General features: G+C 33.2%; 1 long non-coding RNA gene across 1 annotated transcript in view; it reads left to right on the forward strand.

Annotated features, from left to right (window-relative positions):
- The window catches only part of LOC137403572 (uncharacterized), an 8,007-nt gene extending 101 nt beyond the window's left edge, over nt 1-7,906 (forward strand). Inside the window, exons 2-3 of the long non-coding RNA XR_010979588.1 lie at nt 5,109-5,189; nt 7,773-7,906. This is a non-coding gene — a long non-coding RNA (uncharacterized lncRNA). The remainder of the gene's footprint in view (nt 1-5,108; nt 5,190-7,772) is intronic.
- Nucleotides 7,907-17,494: the final 9,588 nt, after the last annotated feature.

Here is a 17,494-nt window from a genome sequence, read left to right on the forward strand (position 1 = left end):
AATTAGTGTAATAATTTGATATAGCCATAGCTTCAGTAAGAAAAGTTGTTAATTTTTACAGGCATTGTATTATTTAAACGCTTACATAAACCATTATGCCACTTTTGTGTTCTATTCATCTATTATTGGCAGATTACATAATATAAATAGCGCAAACCAATCAAAGGAATGTAGCATAGCAAAGAGATTTAGTATTGCTCTTCTTAGTCCTTATGAGTCATGGTTGCAATTGCTGAGCAATTGCATAATTATATAAAATGAATAGTTTTCCATGGTTACTCATTACCACTTTTAGTTACTCAGTCAACACTGAGAGTAATTATCAGATTTGAGATATCATGTTTAGAGGCAGGAGATTGACAAATATTTTGTTGGTTTTTACTCTTACCCTACCGTATGCGAATTTATGCTAAATCTATCAGCAACTGCCGTATGCACATTTTTGCGAATTTTCCAACAATTGCGTGGTCACCTAATTTTATTATCCATTAAAAACATAACGGATGATTTTAAAACTTTGATGGTATTGTCAGTGTGGTTCGAATATTTCTCTAATAGTTTAGTCTAAGATAACCAAGCAGTTTCAAATTTTTTTTTGAGAATTTCCAAAATAAAAATGGACATTTTTTGTGTAAGTTTTGTTAAGTATCGCGCAAGTCAGAAAACATATAATTACTTACATGTATGTTGATGACACTATAGTCAATTCAAATTCAGATTTTTGTGATTACACAGATAATTAAATTAGCAGCAGTGACTCTGATGATAGTGAAAATAATAGTTTTTTTAAGTGTAAGGGACATTGTAGAGCATCGTTTTAGCTTTGTAGCGATTGTAGCTTCACATAGCTTTAGCAATGCACAAAGTGAAGGTACATTGATTTTTGCATAGCACTATATGTTAACATTTTAGCAAAATAAAATATATTACAAAAAGTTTATAGATAAACTTTGAAGTTGAAACAAAATAGTATACATGCTTCATGTACATATCATGAAGCTAAATTGGCAATTTTCGGTGAAATGGCTGGCGGTAGGCCGGTAGCTTAGTTTGTACATGGGTGGCAGTAAAAGGGTAAAGCTATAAAAGAATTAGAGATACAAGTGTATGTATTTCCTTTTGAATGATTTAGTGAACTTTGATGATTCAAGACAATGAGTTTGGCGAATGATATATATATATAAGATGCTGCTGAAGTTGCGCAATTCAACTCATGGCTTTTAATTATTACCTCAAAATGTTGAAAACACGCGATAGGAAGGGCCAGAACACTACTAAAACTCATAGTTACTCAAACCTGAAATACAGTAGGTTTTATACAAATTGCTGTACAATAACAAAACTGCAAAACTATTGGTTAAAATATAAATAGCAATATATATTATTATTTTTGGCCTTCGGTATCGGGCAGCATGTATGCAGTTTGTTTGCTGATGTTAACAAAAGTTTTACTAATAAGCTACATAATTTGCTCAATTATTTGTGTCAACTTTAAAATTTAAAACAAATGTAGTGTTAGCACTTTTAGAATATACTACAAACAACGCAGAGGAACTTTTTGTGGCATATGACTTGAATTTAAAAGTTCTCTGAAAATGCAACTTGTATTTGGCCATTTTAATACTTTAAAATGTCAAAGGGAGCTCATAATTAAAGCAACTTTAATATAATTTCAAGATGCTCAAAGCGGTACGGATGTTATGTTGACAAACATTAAAAGGTCACTCTGTACTATGGCTAGTAAGTATTTACATGTATTTAGATTTTGCATTGATGCTTTCAATTAGGTAGTGTAGGAAATCTATTTACATTAGCTAAATTACCAGCATGTGCAATACCCAGCTTTGTTTCCTATCCATCCCAAACATTTTGCCAATGCTTATAATAATTCATTGCTATTTTCAAATCTGATTTCTGAACCAAAGGTAGTTTTAGCAGTATAAGAACCTATACTTCTCTTCCTATGGGTCTACTCACTTTTCTGTAGCAGCAAAGGCCATTGTTTTTAAAAGGTCTGTAAGAATTGTATTACTTATTTTGACTTCCATTGGTGCTCGTAGCAAATATAATTTCAGTACAATTTGCATCAATAAAGTTATTATTACTTGTTTGTAAAGTATTTGGAGCAAAACAATATTTTATGTGCACAGCAAACATTTTTGCTGCAAGCTTACCAAAACAAAATAAAACGTTTATTTTTATGTTACATTTTAATTAAACATCATGTTCTATTCAGTTATTGCTGTCAGTACTATGCAGTTATTGCTGTCAATGTTCTTTGTGCATTCTTGGCACACTTTTATGTTAAACTTCCAATGCATTAAACACTTTAGAAATAAAGTGTCCAAACAAGGATGCATAACATGAGATTTGTCACTGGCTTGTTTTGACCTATATCTAGCACTCTTTAGCCAAAGGTGTCTAGCTTTACTAAAATATTTGGTAGTGAAATTGTACATAAATTCATTGCCTGCATACACATCAATCATGATGCCTATGCTCTTATTATGTGTGTTCTACTATTGCCTGCTTAGCTAATTCACTTTCTACTTCTCAATAGCCTCAGCCTCCGAATGAAAGCTATTGTTGTTATTCCTATTCTTTGTAACTTTATAATGAAGGAGGTTGTGGTTGGGCAGCTCATTTGCTTTTCACTCTATTAGAAATATTGCAGCACAAGTATAACTGCAGTAAGAAAATCTTCACAGAATTGCATAATGTGGTCTTATTCTCCAAGGTCTTCTCACTAGCAGAAATGACCTATGTACTTATGCAATTGTGGTTTGTGCTTAAAGTGACTCATTCTCCTAATGTGGCATGGCTTGCTATCTTCTCGCATGCTAGTCAATTGATTAAATAGATTGTAAGAAACAAGCCAACCTCTCATTCCTACACAACCTAAAGACTTATCACATAAGTTCAACCTTCTAGCGAGATTGTAGCCGCTAAAAATTTTGCTTTTTTCACGCGTCTAGCCATTTAGGGTTTTGCAGCAGCAGAAGAACAGACTAATCATGTCACAATTGGTATATTTGTTTGTCACAATTGTTTTATATTACTTTTGCCAATTTTGTCATTGAATTAATTGTACCATATTATGGTGAAAAGGCATCATGAAAAAGTATTTTACTTCGCCTCAATACCAATGCAAAAGGTTAGACCGGTAGTGGCCATTTTTGACCTTTAGGGCAAGCCACTTTAAATACTATATCTAAGCAACTTACTCATGTCATCAAATTGCGACGGCAAACAACAATGCATAGGTTTTCGCAGCTAATTTGGATTTGGATTTTACTGCCTTAATTGCAAGATCGTAATATTGTCAAGTTAAAAAGGTCAAGAAACCCCAACTTTATAATGCTAAAAGAATGAAATTATTACTAATTTTCATAAAATGATAACTTTGTAATTATACACAAGGGTAGCTTTGTGAGATTAACCGACACACATTAAAATAGTTATGGTAACATATAGCACAGTAGCCAGCAATTGATGAATATCTGTGACTCTGTCGATGCTCCTAACTTTTGTAACTTTTTAAAAAGCATTAAAATAATTATGGATGCTTTTTATTCTGATTAGTAGTGTTAGCTGATTGATAGCACCAAACAGGCAGAATTATTAGTAGCCTATACTATACTGCCCTGAGCAAGCAAAACGCTGTATCTTGATATTTGTAAATTGTTCAGCACAAGCACAAACGCGTTTTGGTCAAGCCTGGCATCAGTATTAGCAGTATTTTAGTTTTTTTTTTTTATTTATTATGGTGAGATATCCAACAATCTTTACTGAATTTTTTTTTCGTGAAACTTTAAAATCAAAGGAGTTATTTCACTTAGGGCATTTTGTTTGCTTAAATTGACAATTTACTAAGCTGGCACTAGGCAATCAAAACGCCCTATCACTGCAGATAGGGCCTTTTGATTGCTTAATTGGACCGGTTTCTCATTGTTAGTTTGCCACAAGACCATTTGCCATGACTGGATTATCAAAGGATTACAAGTTTAAATTCTGATATTAACCCGCAATTAGTCAACAAAATGATATATGTTGCAATTCCTATTACTCATCCAGTCAACACATGGATTAAAACCCTGTAATAGCCATATTTAGCTCAAAAGTTAAGAGATGATCAAAGATCTAGGTATCCTTCAAACCAGATGTCATGAAATGAAAGGAATAAGTAAAATAGTAGTTTAAAAAAGATCAAACGCTTTTATTAAAAATAATTTAAAGCAAACAACTGAGTGCAATAATGTCAGTATTTTAAAAAAGCAAAACCTTCCAATGGACATGTAATTAAAACAAATTTTTCAATCAAATGAGTCGGATCTTTAAATCGAGACTTTTGTCACTTAGATATCGTCTTGTCATAATAAATATATTATGATAAAAAATATAGCAATAAGATTGAGCACTTAGAAGTGCACTAGCTTGTATGAGCTGCCTTGAAACAACCAAATATATATGCCTCAGTTTCGCTTCCCTTTGTTTATATACTCTTTGATTACATAATGCTGCTCATAATGTCCAACTTTGTGTATGTTCAGGCCAATCAAAACGCTGTATCTGCAGATAGAGCGCTTTGATTGCCACTTTATGTGTGGTAAATGTGGATAGGGCGTTTTGCACATTGTGAAAAGTGCTATTTCTGGTGGTCTCAGATATATGAAATTTCGAGACATGTTAGATCTCAACCTAAATTACATATAAGCACAAAAAAGTGAATTTTGAAAAACTTTTCAGATAGGGCGTTTTGCTTGCTTAGGGCAGTATAAAGTTATGATAATGTATTATTTTCATTGTAATTAACAAGTTGATGCATTTTAGTCGTAATTTGATACGGATTTAAACTAGAGGCTGAGTCATAAGTAAGTGACTGGAGTAAATGAAATCCTTTAAATTGTTGAAGCTTTAAAACCTATGTTTCAATTTTGTAGAAGAATATCGCATGAGATAAAATATTACAGCTTCATAGAATTTTAGTAATGGGAGGTAGGGACAAGGGTTTGCTGAAAAACCTAAAAACAACAGGCATCTTTTGCATCACTTTTTAATCTGCATAACATCTGTTTGGGCTATTAAAATTGTTTTGCTTATTTTGGTAGAAACCTGGTCACCGCATCCAAGCACTATATCCACCAGATGGAAAATGGTACGAAGCACAGCTGGACGCTTTCTTGAAGGGGGTATGTTGCTGATTAACGGTTAGTTTCCACAAGAGCGTGCCACATTAATAAAAGTTTTATTTCAAAAAATTTATAAGAAATAATATTACTATAAAATCTATGTTTGAATGCCATGGCACTGCATTTTTTAACCCTTCCAATTATAGTGGCAAAAATTGTCGATTGTGCTTCATAATATATGTTCAATCTTTATTAGCTTCAACTCTATCTGAAACCTTTTTGTTATAGATTTTATTTTTCCAACACGTTAAAAAATAGTACTATTCAAAAAACTTAATGCATTCCTACTTTGTGCATTGCTAATGCTATGTGAAGCTACGATCCCTTCGAATCTCAAAAAACAATGCTCTACCATGTTCCTTACTCTTACAAAAACTATTACTTTGACCACCATTGGAGTCACTATTGGAGCTGCTACTTTAATTATATGTGTAATCACTAAAATCTTAATCCGTCAGTCATCAACAATCATCAATAATGTTATCAACATAAGTAATTATCTGTTTTCAATTCTGGATGTACTTGCGAAAGCTATAATAGCACTAAATATTTCGAAAATCAGAAAGAACAAATGTTTCTTTTTATGTTGAAAAGTCCTAAACAAAAATTTAAAATTGCTTCGTGAGTTTAGGGTAATTTTACAGGGAAACTTTTGGACAACACTGTCAATACCATAAAAAGTCTTAAAGACTGTTAGTTAAGTTGTCAACGAATAATAAAATTAAGTTACTACGCAATTGCCAGGAAATTCGCAACATGCACATATGCCGGTCGTCCATTGATTTCGCCTAAATGCGCATGCAGCGGTGAAAGGGTTAATAAAATATTATGTAATCTCTAATTGAATCCCCATTCATTTAAACGCCCCTCTACTAGACCTGTACTATAATAGATGACGGTTAAAGATAGAACGCCGCCGTTCAAGTGAACGTTACTTCTTTTGAAAAAAACACATAAAAACTATATAACACACAAACTAAGCTGTGATTCAGTGATAACATATACACTGGGCGTTGAGCTTGCAAAATGCCATCGTTAACTGCTTATTCTAATGCTGTAGCATGTGCAAGAAATTTTAGCCTCAAATAGTAGTACAGATTTCATCATATTTGCTAAACCGTTTTTTCATATATGCCGAACTATCAAGGCCGCTTAAACAATAAAATTATTATCAGCCTGATAGAGTTATTAATTATTTCCACGGTGCTGCTTTCAAAGCTTTAACGAAAACACTGTAAAGCTTAGAAGTTAGAAAACTCGCTTCAATATGCATTGACAAAAGTATTAATTGCTATTGTTGTAACTGAGTCATTGTTAGTAAAAATTTGTCAACATTTTTCTATCCATCCTGTCCAAAATCGGATCCAAAGATCAAAGAATGTTGAAGTCGCAGTCAGCTGGATGTGGTTGTCAATTAAAGGGTGACACTCTAGTTTTCAACACTTCTAGAATAGCACTCGAATGAACATGGCCTTCAAATTAAGATTCTACCTTATGTCAATTTAGCTGTATTTCAGAATGTTATAATATTGGAGTTTTGGGTCAAGGTTAAAATAGCAAGCATAACTTTGCAAATATTGACGCAACAAGATTTTAGTTTTAAATAAGGCTCTGCTTTCATATATTTGCAAATCACTAATGCATGAATTTAAAAAAAGAACCCAAGGGTATATTTCTCTTTGTGTAGTAGCATCTAATCAAAAATGCATTGATTTTAAATAAGTGCAGAGTGACATACATGGATTATCAACACCGAAGAGTGATTTTCAGACATCAGATTAAATGTGGGTGATGCTATGATAAGTGGCTTTAAACTAACACAATGTACTAGGGAACCAAGCGTGATTATTTTGCTGTAGCTCAAATGCAGTAGAAAAAATAAAGGTGTCTAACTTTTCAAGTATTTCAGTCAAATTCGTTGCCTACATAAATGCTGACACTAGTCTTTGTGTTCTGCTGCTGTCAGGTTACAAAACATAGCTCTCCTAGTCAGAGGCATTTAGGTATCTAGAGCAATCTAGGCATTAGTGGTTTCAATGAACACCTGAACAATGGTGTTTAACCACATTGCTTGACCCCATAGGTCAAGTATTAGCCTAATTAATGACTCAATAAATAGCTACCCAGTCAGGTCACACTAAGCTTAGCAGCAATCGTTCTGAACACTGGCCATTGAGACTGCTCAATAAATGTTAATCCTGATCATTTCTCTAATAATTTGAAGCAAATAGAAATCCAAACTGCTCTATCGCATGCATGCAAGTGGCACACCATTTAGTTTCATAATTAGCTGCTAAAGTAGTATATAGAAGTGGTCATCAAAGTACCTTCTACAGTATATGTGTGTTTTGAATAACAATACATTGGTTAAGTATTATATTACTAAATGAGAAATGACACTAACGAGCATTAATGTCCTTATTGTTCACTTGTATCTTAGAAACCATCAATTCTGTTTTGACTTGCAGCACGTAAACCAGCTTATTTAACTTTTGAATGGAGCTGAGCAATGATATGTGATTCATCAAAGCCATAGCTTATCAGATTTTTATAAATGATAATTCACATTATTTACTATTTCAGTCAGCAGAAAACGGTAAAGTGCAGAGGAAATAGCAGAATTTGACAAGTACTGGACTGAAAAATCAGGCAAACTGCCAACAAGATCAGTGTTGGATGCTAAACACTCAACGCTGCCTAACAGAAGTGTTACAGTGATTCGGGCTCGAGCCAACAACTTGCTAAAGAAGGCTGCGAGAAAAAATGCCAGCTGAATTTTTTATGTTGTTGAACCTTCTTATTATCATTGCGTTGTATTTGTCAATAAATGTGCTCTTTTTGAAGACTAAAAGAGACCAACTCCGCAGTAATGCACTTGTATAGTTATTTTGTATCAAGCAGTCTTAGCTATTATTTTATGTACAGAAAATGTGCATAAACAATGACTATGATAGATAATACAATACCGACAATAGATATTATCTGTTGTACTGCACTGTACACTATGATGTATTATTCAAGAAACAAGCTCTAAGATAAATTATAATAATTCTTTTAAAGAAAAACTAAATATAAGGAAATATGCCGCAGCAGCCAGTCTACTGACAACTTACTGTCAAACCGACAAGCCCAAAAAATTACTTAGAACGCTGTGCTTGACTAAAAACAATCAGAAATTCACTACACAATGAGAAATATATCTTTTTGGGTCATTTTCCAAATTTAAGTGAATGTGTCTGAGTAGAATGTTCTATCAATTTCTTGACAGTTCAGGGCATTATTATTACTGGTAAAATGTGAATAATAGCACTCAGTATTACTATTGATCAATAAAACCACCCAAAGTCAAGAGATCTAAAGTTAGAAAAAATTTGGTACTGTGCTGGGTCCAGCCCGACTGATCATTGCTAACAATAAATTGCAGTAAGAAAGAAGTTTTGAAAAGCGAAAATGCCCTCAAGATAGAATGTTATTGTATTTTTATTGGCTCTCTATGTGACATTAAGTTTTTCCCTGGGTTCTACATAGGCACAATGGGCTTGTTTGGAATCTACCCAATTTATGGTGCTGTGGTATTGCGCAGGTTTTGCAACCGGACACTCCATTCCCGAGTGGGGAAATGTTTTTACTTAACGTTCTAAGAGTGGCTTAAGATGAATAGAAAGACATTGCTGTTATTGTATGTTAGATTGAGTAACTAAGTATGTTGTGCAAGTAATTCATATTATTACTGTAGATAATATGCACAGCAAGCAAAAATGTGTGTGTTTCATTTTAGCAATCACAGTAACTGAGTTGCGTCCATGCATTGTTACCAACTAATTTTTTTTAAGTTTTTGTATGCAGTGCAGCAGCGATATGTGACTGAATAAGAAACTATAACATAGACCATATTTACAAATATTGAGTTACATTATTCGTTTATATTAGTGAGCAGAAAGTTATGCAGCCTAAAAGAAAATTGAGAGTTCAAAAAGCCATGATCGGAAGATTGAGGCAAACTACCAAAAATGCCAGAGCTGTATACTGTTAAAAGAAATTGGTGTTTGAAAATTATAATGATGACTTATGCCCGAGCCCACAACTTACTCAAGAAGCTGCAAAATTAAACTGGCAGCAGGGTCTTCTTGTTGATGAGGCTTTTGTAATATCGCATTAAACTTGACGTCTGAATAAATTTACTCCGTTTGGTGACTAAGCAACGACCATTCTATGGTACTTGACTAGTTGAATTTTTTAGTATCAAGCATGGTGGCTGTTGTTGTTTTAAATACAAATTTATTGATTTCTACGTTAAAGTTTAACATACTATACAATATGTAGGTTCTAACAACAATTATTGTTGTTTTATACAGATTGTTGTTTTATTGTACAGATTATAGCAGACTCTTAGTTGATCTATAAGTGATAGCAACATCCCAAATTATATGTAAGCCATGGCACCTCTGCATTGATATGTAAGTTATAGCAACCTCCTAAATTATATATAAATAACAGCAGCTTCCTAATTACTATATAATTCATTGCAGCCTCCTAACTGATATATAAATAGTAGCTACCAACTATATAAAATTCAAATTATGGTAAACTCTTTTGTGATCTATAAGTCATAGCAACATCCTAAATTCTATGTAACCCATAGCAACCACTGCAATGATATGTAAGTTATAGCAACCTCCTAAATGATATATAAATATCAGCAGCCTCCTAATTAATATATAATTCATAGCAGCCTCTTAACTGATATATAAATAGTACTGTAGCTACCAACTATATGAAATTCAAATTATAGCAGACTCTTAGTTGATCTATAAGTGATAGCAACATCCCAAATTATGTGTAACACATGGCACCTCTGCAATGATATGTGAGTTATAGCAACCTCTTAAATGATATACAAATAGCACCAGCTTTCTAAGTAATATATAATTCATTGCAGCCTCCTAACTGATATATAAATAGTAGCTACCAACTATATGAAATTCAAATTGTAGTAAACTCTTATGTGATCTATAAGTCATAGCAACATCCTAAATTCTATGTAACTCATAGCAACCTCTGCAATGATATGTAAGATATAGCAACCTCCTAAATGATATATAAATATCAGCAGCCTCCTAATTAATATATAATCCATAGCAGCCTCCTAACTGATATATAAATAATAGCTATCAACTATGGAAAATTCAAATTATAGCAAGGTCTTAGGTGATCTATAAGTGACAGCATCATCCTAAATCATATGTAACTCATACCAGCCTCTGCAATGATATGTAAGTTATAGCAACCTCCTAAATGATATATAAATAGCAGCAGCCTCCTAATTAATATATAATTCATAGCAGCCTACTAACTGATATATAAATAATTGCTATCAACTATGGAAAATTCAAATTATAGCAAGGTCTTAGGTGATCTATAAGTGATAGCAACATCCTAAATTATATGTAACTCATAGCAGCATCTGCAATGATATGTAAGTTCTAGCAACCTCCTAAACAATATATAAATATCAGCAGCCTCCTAATTAATATATAATTCATAGCAGCCTCCTAACTGATATATAAATAATAGCTATAAACTATGAAAATTCAAATTATAGCAAGGTCTTATGTGATCTATAAGTGATAGCATCATCCTAAATTATATGTAACTTATAGCAGCCTCTGCAATGATATGTAAGTTATAGCAACCTCCTAAATGATATATAAATATCAGCAGCCTCCTAATTAATATGTAATTCATAGCAGTCTCCTAACTGATATAGAAATAATAGCTATCAACGATGGAAAATTCAAAATATAGCAAGGTCTTAGGTGATCTATAAGTGATAGCTTAATCCTAAATTATATGAAACTCATAGCAGCCTCTGCAATGATATGTAAGTTATAGCAACCTCCTAAATGATATATAAATATCAGCAGCCTCCTAATTAATATATAATCCATTGCACCCTCCTAACTGATATATAAATAATAGCTATCAACTGTGGAAAATTCAAATTATAGCAAGGTCTTAGGTGATCTATAAGTGATAGCATCATCCTAAATTATATGTAACTCATCGCAGCCTCTGCAATGATATGTAAGTTATAGCAACCTCCTAAATGATATATAAATATCAGCAGCCTCCTAATTAATATATAATCCATAGCAGCCTCCTAACTGATATATAAATAATAGCTATCAACTATGGAAAATTCAAAATATAGCAAGGTCTTAGGTGATCTATAAGTGATAGCATCATCCTAAATTATATGTAACTTATAGCAGCCTCTGCAATGATATGTAAGTTATAGCAACCTCCTAAATGATATATAAATATCAGCAGCCTCCTAATTAATATATAATCCATAGCAGCCTCCTAACTGATATATAAATAATAGCTATCAACTATGGAAAATTCAAATTATAGCAAGGTCTTAGGTGATCTACAAGTGATAGCAACATCCTAAATTATATGTAACTCATAGCAGCCTCTGCAATGATATGTAAGTTATAGCAACCTCCTAAATGATATATAAATATCAGTAGCCTCGTAATTAATATATAATCCATAGCAGCCTCCTAACTGATATATAAATAATAGCTATCAACTATGGAAAATTCAAATTATAGCAAGGTCTTAGGTGATCTATAAGTGATAGCAACATCCTAAATTATATGTAACTCATAGCAGCCTCTGCAATGATATGTAAGTTATAGCAACCTCCTAAATGATATATAAATATCAGCTGCCTCCTAATTAATATATAATCCATAGCAGCCTCCTAACTGATATATAGATAATTGCTACCAACTATGTGAAATTCAAATTATATCAATTTCTCAAATGATCTATAAGTTATAGCAGCATACTTTATTATATGTAAATCAGAGCAGCTTCTAAAAGAAACAAGTTATAGCAAACTCCTAAATGATATAAGTTACGGCATCTTACTAAAGGGTATGTAAGCTATGCCATGCTATGTAATGTTTCCATTGTAACTATTACATAAGTTACAATGGTAAAATTCTAATTTATGTGTAATTTGTAGCAATCTGCTAACTGGTAATCATTATTTTTGCTTACTCATTGAGGTATGGATTATTTTACCTTCAAATTGATATGTAATTTACAACAACCATCTAGACATTCTCCAAGTTTTGACAGTTTTTCTAGTATGCATATATACAAAGTATGATAAGGCGATGAATATATATTGTATGATACCATATTCTCCTAAAATTTCCATAAAAATATATAATAATTAGGAGGTGAATAAATATATATATATATATCTACAATGTAGATAAATTAGACCATATAGGAGGCTTACCCATATATATTTGCGTTAACTCCTAATCCCTTATATTCCGCAACCTCCTAACTGGTATATATTTATTCAACTCCTAACTCGGAAATATGGGTATATACATACATATATATATGTATATATATGTATATATATGTATATCTATGTATATATATACATACATAAATATATGTATATATATATGTATATATATATGTATATATATGTATATATACATATATATATATTTATATATATATATATATATATACATATTTATATATACATACATATCTATATGTAAACTGCTGACCATGCATGGAGCACTCCACCCAAAATCTGATACTACTAGATTGTATCTTGATAGGAAAGATGGCGGTAGGGGACTCAAAAGTGTACAGCAGACAGTGAAAGAGGAGTAGCAAAGCATCAAAGCACATGCAGCTTCCATGGCCATCTCAGATAAGTTGCTAGCTGAATTTCAATCGGCTGCTCTTACAACGGACCTACGCCCTGATGATGAGGAAATTGACTGGCACACGAAACCTCTTCATGGTGCTTACCACCAACAAATATCTAAGGTTGGCGATCTTCACCAGACATATATGTGGCTGAACAAAGGAAACCTTACGGCCAATACAGAGTCGCTAATTATGGCAGCCCAGGAGCAAGTGCTCCCAACAAGGCAACTCCAAACGAAAATCTATCACACTAGAGACGATCCTAGATGCAGACTGTGCAACGATGCACCTGAGACCCTCCAACACATCATCAGTGGATGCAGGCAGCTAGCAGGGAACGCATACACTGAGCGGCATAATCATGTCGCAGGTATTGTGTATAGAAGTCTATGTGATGAGTATGGCCTTAATAAACCACAACACTGGTGGGAAGCTCCTGGTAAGGTGAATGAAAGTGACCGCGCTAAGATCCTCTGGGACTTCTACATCCAAACTGACAAGCATGTCCTAGCAAACCAACCAGATATAGTGGTGGTAGACAAGGAGAACAAGAGGGCTACTATAATAGATATAGCAGTACCCAATGACTACAATATAGCCAGCAAAGAAAAAGAAAAGGTAGAGAAATATCTCCCTTTTGGAAAAGAAATTGAAAGATGCTGGAATGTAAGAACAACTGTAATCCCAGTAGTCATTGGGGCACTGGGCGCAATAACACCGGCGCATAAAATGTGGCTTGCTCAAATACCAACAACAATCAACTCAGGTGAGTTGCAGAAAAGTGCGCTATTGGGAACAGCTAAGATCTTGAGGCGAGTGCTCAAACTCCCAGGTCTCTGGTAGGAGACCCGAGTTAGAGCAGAATTTACCACCCATACGGGGTATCCGGGGTGAGGAAACAATTTTTTTTATATATGTATATATATGTATATATATATATATGTATATATATATATATACAGGACGGATAGTGTATACATATATATACATATCCATGTATACATATTATTAAATATATATATATGACTTTATATACACATATGTATATAAACTCTTGATGTATATTAAAGAATCATATATATATGATGTTTATATATACATACATATATATCATCATTTATATATATATAAATACATATATATATATATATATATATATATATATATATGATGATAAATGTATATATATACAATTATATATACATATATATAAATGTATATATATATACATATATACATAACAATATACAGTCAAACATGGATAACTCACCCACGGATAGCTCGAACACATGGTTAACTCGAACGGTTTCTTTGGTCCGTTCCCACGTAATGATAAATTGCTATAGATAATTCGAACTGTTTTTTCCCAACGGCTACCGAAACGGTTGTTGTCGCTTTAGAAAATCACTTTATTTCAAGCCATAGAGGTAAACCACATCTTTTCGTAATTCATAAGCGTCGTTATTACCACCATCGGCAAAATATTTTTGTCAATGACTTTTCTAAAGGTTTGGTGAAATTTGATTTATACCAAACATCCGCATAGCGATCGTTCTTTGGAAGCAAGGTAAAGTGAGGTAATCTTTGCATAAACTTCAAAAAAAATCGGCAAAATTGATCGGGGGTAAAAAGCTCAAAAGAAAAAGATGTCTTTTCTTTTGAGCATTTCAACAACGATCAAGTTTTGCCAATGTCAATCTAAAAAACGTCCTGGCAATAACATCACCTCAAACAACAAACTAATCTCAAGTGATAGAAAAATCTCTATACTTTTTGATAAAAGCGTTTTAAACTTTACAGTAGAAGCACTTAATTTGAAACAAGCCATTTGTGCTTTTGATTCATATTATAGTTTGTATATGTACATGTATCTACTAATAAATAAGTAAATACATGGACTTGTGACAGTGCTCTGATAACTTGAACGCTCTGATAATTCGAACACTTTTGCTCGGTCCCGTGAAGTTCGAGTTATCCATGTTTGACTGCATATATATAACAAATTACAAATTTGTTACATATATATAACAAATTATATAGGTATATATATAATTTGTTATATATATCATATATATATAAGAAATTTTTATGTTGTCTAAAAAGACCCAAAATAAACACCAGAAATCTTATATGTTGACATCACTCCTCGAGGTACTCAAAATATTGTCATGCAACTCAGTATTTACAACAGCTTTTTCAACTGACACTACTCATGGTAAGAATATGGTGTTGCCATGTCTTGTGTCAGGTGTCCATGTCTGGTTCAGTTTAAGAGCCATTGTCAACTTGCAGAGTCAGCAAATTGCCATTCATGACCTCAAATCAACTTCCTGAATTAAAGCAAAGAATAAATAAGAGTGTGTCAAAAAACATTGTAATCTGCAGCCATTAATACTGCAAAACAACTATTTTGTGCAAACAGCTATGTTCACTTTATAATAAACCATGCTACATGACTGCATAATGTACAGCCATGCACATGATTGTATGTTATACAGTGATGTTCGTGACTGTACATGTTTGCTGGCTGGCTGTTCATGCACATTTATGTTCATGAACATATATGTACAGGTACGTACATATACATTGACTTTTGTTAAAAGGAGATCCTGGAGTCAAAATGTCTCGTATGTACATCGAATACGTAGCCTCACGGAGTCGAGCATTCGAAAGCACTTTCACTGAACATCCAGTTGGGCTTCAATATAACTATCATCAACATTCTAAAATTAAAATTGGGCTTCAAAAATGGTAAAGTTTGCAAGGTTCATAGCAAAGTCCAATATGACGTAAACATGTAGATGTTTACGCCATGTTGCAAGTGTAAATGCTTGCAACATGGCGTAAACATGTAGATATTCAGGCTGAAAGATACTATCTTTCAGCCTGTTGTCTAAGGTTTGCAAGCTGCCAGTGAAACTAAATCATGGTTATGAGGTAAAACTACATTGGAAAAGATGAATACCTTGAGAGTAGCTAGTTTATTGTACCTGAAAAATTCTAATTGCTAAAGCTATGTATGGGTAACATATAGTTGATGATAAATTTCTTTAAAATTCGAAAAATACCACTGTTTTTGACCTTCAATATAGACCTGCTAGAATTTACAAGTGTCAACTAGTTCTTTGACACAAATAGGGAAGTTCTCCTCTCAGTATGTGCCTTTAGCTTTTTTAATCTTACTACTACTAGTTGGCTTTTGGGTAGTCTGAGTTACTCAAATATAGATTAGATCACCTACATTGACGTATATATCCAGAAATTGTCAAATGGCCAGATAGCTTAGGCTGTAGATGCAGAGCCTGGTTTGACTGTTTCTGCCAGTCAAAAAAGCACTAAGTCTTGACATTGGCATTGTTGGTTAGCCAATAAGCAAAGATAATACTGTAGATTGCTTTATTTCTACCTGTAAAAACTCAAAAAATCTTATACCCACGGTCTTCGTAGACACCATTGCAATTTGTTTTTAGACTGTGTAGTAAGCGATTACAGTAAAGTACGTTAAGTGGTTAAATTGATAATTTATATTATAAAAAGAGCCAACTGTCTGCTTGTCTGTCTCTCTGTCTGTCTGTCCGAAGCCCTGATTGGATGTTTGGTAAAAGGATTAAGCTTATTAAGGAAATAGTAATTGTATTTGTACACTCAACCATCAGCTTCATAGACTGAAATGGTAACTGGTATACCAATTGTTCACCAAGAACATGTATTAGCACTTTGGTGTCCCCACGCCTCGTGAAAAGTTGTCATGTGTAATAATTATGTACAAACTTATTCTTAGTTTGGAAAGATTGTTGTGTGGTAAAGATGGTAACACACTTTGCTGAAAGCTGAGCATTGCGGTTTGATTTTAGGAGACTGCAATCTTTTTTTACAATGTTTTTAACGTGGCTTCAAAGAGGTAGATGGAAATGGCTCTTTTTAGCTGATTATTAGCTGAATGGCTGACATTTTGACGTTTTATGGCAGATTATTTGAGCAGGAAAATCTTGTGAAAGTTTTTTGCTCATGAAATAAATATTTTATCCCTATGCACAGAATACTAAATCACTCTTATGTGTTAGTTATAACTTATTATTTGTCAACTTAAGGCCTGTTTTACTCTTTGTAGGTTCGAGCACCACCTGAGACTGTCACGGGTATAACTTTCTAAAATAGGAATTATGATGTGACAACTCCTTTGGTTCTTCGAGTTCGCATGACCTCACCATGCACTTGCCCAACATTTTAGTGAATTCTATCAGAAGGTATTGTTACTTTTGTATTATTTGTGATTGTTTTTGATGTTTGAGATTATCTGATTGCCGGGATGTTTCAAGATTAAAATCGATAAAATTTGGTCGAAATTAAAATGCTCAGATAAAGTGAAAGTGTGATTATGACATCTATATTTGCAAAGAGACCGACAGAATAAAGACTTGTAATGCTGCAACTTGAATGCAATAGCTGATATCGACTAAAGCAGGAGTTCTCAGCCTGGGGTACAAGTACCCCTGGAGGCGCATTTTAGAAATCTGAGGGGTACAATACAAGTTATAAGCCTCATGAAC

Source organism: Watersipora subatra, chromosome 9 (assembly GCF_963576615.1).
Source record: "Watersipora subatra chromosome 9, tzWatSuba1.1, whole genome shotgun sequence".
Classification (NCBI taxonomy): domain Eukaryota; kingdom Metazoa; phylum Bryozoa; class Gymnolaemata; order Cheilostomatida; family Watersiporidae; genus Watersipora; species Watersipora subatra.